Genomic DNA, 5563 nt, shown 5'->3' with positions numbered 1-5563 from the left:
CTTAAGGTCAGGATACCATCAATTGAAGGTACGAACGGAAGATATCCCCAAAACAGCCTTCACCTCCAGATATGGACTGTACGAGTTCACAGTGATGCCATTTGGATTAACTAACGCCCCGGCATATTTTGTTCACCTCATGAACAAAGTATTTATGAAGTTTATGGACAAATTCGTCGTAGTATTCATCGACGATATTCTGGTATACTCCAAAACACCAGAAGAGCACACAGAACATCTCAGGATTGTACTAGGAGAGCTAAGGAAACACCAATTGTATGCCAAGTTTAGCAAGTGCGAATTTTGGCTAAGACAAGTAGGTTTTCTAGGCCACGTGCTGACTCAAGACGGTATAGCAGTGGACCCAGAGAAATTCAAGGCCGTACTTGATTGGAAGTCACCAGCCAGCGTAACAGACATACGAAGTTTCTTGGGAATGGCAGGATATTACCGCAGATTTATTGAAGGATTTTCCACCATATCCAAGCCTATGACACAGTTACTCAAGAAAGATAAGAAGTTTGAATGGACAGAAGCCTGCGAGAAAAGTTTCCAAGAGCTAAAGCGGAAATTAACAACAGCACCAGTATTAATTGTACCCGATATACACAAGAATTTTGAAGTATTTTGTGACGCATCCAGAAAGGGTCTCGGATGCGTGTTGATGCAAGAAGGCAAGGTTGTCGCCTACGCTTCAAGGCAACTTCGCAAACACGAGGAAAATTATCCCACTCATGATTTAGAAATGGCAGCAGTTATTCATGCACTCAAGGAATGGAGGCATTTTCTACTTGGGAATCGATGTGAGATATATACGGATCACAAAAGCCTCAAATACATTTTTATGCAGCCAGAACTAAATTTACGGCAACGCCGCTGGTTGGAATTGGTAAAGGATTATGATGTTGGTATCCATTACCATCCAGGGAAAGCAAACGTAGTGGCCGATGCCCTGAGTCGGAACCCCAGCTCCGACGGGAACTATCTGCACAGCTTGAGGCCCGAATTCCATCAAGAATTTGTCAAGCTCAACTTGATAATGGTAGCTGAAGGCACCATATCAAACTTGGAAATACAACCACACCTTGTGGAGAAAATTAAAGAGGCTCAGTCCGGTCACCCCAGCATTGAAGGAATTAAAAGGAAGTTGAGTATGGGCAAGGCCTCGGAATTCGTCATAGACAATGAAGGAATATTATGGTACGGAGAAGGGCTATGCGTGCCAAACATAGAAGACCTTAAACAGCAAGTTTTAACTGAAGCACACACCACTCCATATTCGATCCACCCTGGAGGAACCAAAATGTATAAGGATATTCAGGAAAGATTTTGGTGGCACGGTATGAAGAGGGACATAGCCGCTTTCATTGCATGTTGCGACTCATGTCAACGCATAAAAGCTGAACATCAGAGACCAGCCGGACTACTGCGACCTAACAAAATACCTGAGTGGAAATGGGATGAAATAGGGATGGATTTTATTGTCGGATTACCTCGGTCACGACACGGGAATGATGCCATCACTGACAGGTTGACCAAAGTAGCACACTTTATTCCAGTGAAGACAACCTACACCACTCAGAGGCTTGCCAGGATTTATCTTTCCCGCATAGTCTGTCTGCACGGTGTCCCGAAGACTATAATTTCCGACAGAGGCACTCAGTTTGTCTCAAGATTTTGGGAGCAATTACAAAAGGCTCTGGGAACCCAACTAGCCTTCAGTACCGCATACCATCCACAGACTGATGGACAAACAGAACGCGTAAACCAGGTTTTAGAAGACATGCTGAGAGCATGTGTCCTCACCTATGGAACCAGTTGGGAGGACAGCCTGCCATATGCCGAGTTCGCATACAACAACAGTTACCAGGCCAGCCTGCAAATGGCTCCTTTCGAAGCCCTATACGGAAGGAGATGTCGTACCCCGTTAAATTGGTCAGAGACCGGAGACAGCCGCATCTTCGGACCAGATATGCTCAGAGAAGCCGAGGAAAAAGTCAAGCTAATCAGAGACCGACTTAAGACCGCTCAAAGTCGACAGAAAAGTTATTATGATCAGAAACATCGTAGGGTCAGCTTCGAACCCGGTGAATTCGTATACTTGAGAGTATCCCCGATGAGAGGATTGCAACGGTTTAAGATTAAAGGAAAATTAGCACCAAGATTCATTGGACCATTTTGCATAGTGGCACGAAGAGGCACTGTAGCCTACCAGCTAGACTTACCCGAAGACTTGTCCGACATTCACGACGTGTTCCATGTCTCTCAATTAAGGAAGTGCGTAAGCAACCCAGAGAAACAAGTATCTCATGAGAACATTGACATACAGCCAGACCTCACTTATCGAGAACGTCCCATAAGAATATTAGAGGAGTCTGAAAGGAGGACCCGACAGAAAACCATCAAGTTTTTCAAAGTCCAGTGGAGCAATCACACCGACAGTGAAGCAACTTGGGAAAGCGAGGATTTTCTTCGGACAGAGCATCCACACTTATTTAAGGATCAGCTGAAATCTCGGGGACGAGATTTTTCCTAAGGGGGTAGGTGTTGTGACACTCCAAAATTTTTATTTGGTTTTTATCAAAAACTTTGTGGTTTTGAGGAGAGATTTTTTTTAAGTGAAGCTCTATGAAAATTTGGGTTTTTCTTATCTTTGAAGCCACCCTTGGCTTTGTATTTTGCCCATGAGATAAAACCCCTCCAAAACCTCCCCTCCCCCTTGTGATCAACCTAAATTCTCTGTCCCAACTAATCCAAACTGGTTTTGGATTTTTATTCTAATTATTTTTCCCCTCAATTCAATTCTGAAAATTATTTGGAGCCTGAGGGATTTTCAAAGCAAGTACACTTTTTCATTTGAGTTTTGAACTCAAACCAATTCTCCTGGATTGTCCTTTGAACCCACAACCCAGAACCATCTTGATCCACTCCTCCTCTTCTCAATTTTTTCAAAATACAGTCTCTGCAAGTTTGGACCAGATTTGCCAAATTTGGTGAAATTCATATCCACACTGCTCCAAAAATTCCAACAAAAATCATGCAGCCTACTTGAGCAAGGAGAAGCCACTCCACCAAAAATCAGCTCAAGGAAAAATCACCAGAGGCCAATTTCATTCGGTCGAACACCTGGTGGGCACTGTTACTGTTCAAAGTTCAGAAAATTCAGTTTCAGTGTCATCTTCCGTCCGTCAGTTTCAGTCACGCGGCCACAGTGCCCTTGGCACGTTCCTCGCCGCCTATTCCTCTTGTCCGAAGCTGCACACACGTTGGAGCCTTCCTGGCGTCGGTAGCGCGCTGGCTCGCCCTCGCCGGCGTCTTCTGCGGCGTCGGGACCTCCCGTGGCGGCCGACAGGAGGCACACCACGGCAGAGCGCCGTTCCGCGCCGCCCATCGCTCCCTGGCTCTCCGCGTGGCCTCATGCACGCCAGCGCACGACCGTAGCACAGCCACCGTGGCCGGCAAGCACGGAACGCGCTCTCCGCCACCGACGGGCCCGCGCCATCACCATTCCGTCGAGCTCGCCCTTAACACCCAAACCCCGGCCAGTTTAACACCAAAACGGACCCATTGAACCTCCGTGATGACGCTCGACCCCCTAACCACCCCGACCGAGCACTGCGCCACCGTAATCGCTCGCCGGTGATCCTCGTTCACGGCAACCGCCTCGGACCGCCTATATAAAGGGGTCCCGAGCTCACTCTCGTGCACGCAGCACCCCCACTACTCACCAACACCCCGCCAGGCCACTAGGGGGACCTCGAGGAGGTCTCCTCCCCCAGCTCCGGCCGCCTCGCCCCGCCTCGGCCTCCAGCCCGATTCGTTCTGGTGAGGCCATCTCCGGCGCTCAAACCCCGTTCGTTACCCTCTCTAGCTGCCAGGAGCATGACCCCCTCTTCAATTTAACCTTTGCAGCCCTCTCCGACGAGCCCCTCGACCACCCGAGCCGCCGTCCGCCGGAGCAAAGCTCGCCGTCGACGTGGTGCTCGCCGACCGACTCCACCACCATCAACTGACGCGGAAGGGTGCCCTGAGCACGGAGGTACTCCCCGATCTCTCTGCCTCGCCGTGGATTGCCGCCGGCGACCACCGCGGCTCTCGGGCGCCGGCGAACTCTGCCGCCCCGTTTGAACATTTGAACCTGACGGGTGGGACCCCACCGTCAGCCTCTCTGCTCTCTCTTTCGAATCGTTTTCTGGAAGCGCCTTCGGGCAGAATGCGTTTTCTCTTCGGGCTGGCGTAGTCGCTACCGAAGCGTTTTCTGTTTTTATAAACTAGCCCCTGGAAATCTTCTGTTTCATTACAGATAAGTCCCTGGACAAAAACCCTTATAACTTTTAATCAGAAAAGTATTTTTGATTGATTCTTTTTCTGTTCTCTTTAAAATTTTGTCTAGTTTTTTATCAGATTTATTTGAAAAATATTTGGTTTACCTTCTGTGCACTCCTTGGTATTTACGTTAGCGCATATATTTTCTTTAAACCGTAGATACCGAAGGAGGTGACGGAGCCGCGAACTTCACCGAGCTAGGCTCCGACTACTCTGAACCAGGCAAGCATGTTTGAACTTTTGATATGATGAGTGTCTTGGCATGTTTTGCATTTAGTTAGTTTCATGGCATGTTGGTGAGCATACCGATGAACGTTATTTTATGTGATAATAAGGTGAGTGAGTTCGATGATCCATACATGGATGAATGTGAATATGAATGGCCATGTGTTGGCATGAGGATGGGTACGATGGCAGTGTTGTAGCATGCTAGTCTTACGCCAGACTATGTGACTTCAGTGTCAAACCATATCGGTCCAGTACCTATCATTTCCTTCCTTGTACTACCACATGTTTTCCGCAAGGAATATGGTTTAGTAAGTTGCAAACCGCTTTCATGGTACACACCAAAGAGGAGAGGCCGTGATGATGGTTCCATGGCCCTGGATTAAAGCTAGTCATCCGGTCAGGGGGCATGGGTGTTTCCGGTTGGGACCGAGAGGGGGGCACCCCTTAGAGCGCGCGTATATAAATTTGATCCCACGCTATTCGAGATTGTGATCTCCCCGTCTCAAAAGTTTTTCTTGGACGATGACTAGGGTGATTCCTAGCATCGAGAGGTAGGATGGGTGTGTACCGGTTAGCTGTGTTTTCTTCCAAAATACCATAAACGGAACTAGTCCTTCGTGACTACGGAAATCCGTTGGCTGTGGGAAAAATTTTGTACAAACTCTGCAGAGTCATATATTCCTCCAAATCATCTCTTCCATGTCAAGTTTCGTTCCATCTTATCCTAATCAATTGTCAGCTTTGATGACAGAGACTCCGGTGAATCGCATGAGTGCTAAGTCCGATTGAATGATTATCCCTGTGGATGGGCTAACCCGTTTATTCTCATGGATTGAATGTTTATTATGAGTATTGTTTACTGGTGAATTTAAAGCCCTTTCTGTGATGTCGCTCAGACGTCCGACTGTGGCATTTCTTTTAAAGCCCTTTTTGCGATGTCGCCCAAACGTCCGACTGTGGCATTTCTTTTAAAGCCCTTTCTGCGATGTCGCTCAGACGTCCGACTGTG

This window comes from Triticum aestivum, chromosome 4B (genome assembly GCF_018294505.1).
Source record: "Triticum aestivum cultivar Chinese Spring chromosome 4B, IWGSC CS RefSeq v2.1, whole genome shotgun sequence".
Classification (NCBI taxonomy): domain Eukaryota; kingdom Viridiplantae; phylum Streptophyta; class Magnoliopsida; order Poales; family Poaceae; genus Triticum; species Triticum aestivum.
The sequence above is the reverse complement of the archived record's forward strand: the minus strand, read 5'-3'. Positions refer to the sequence as shown.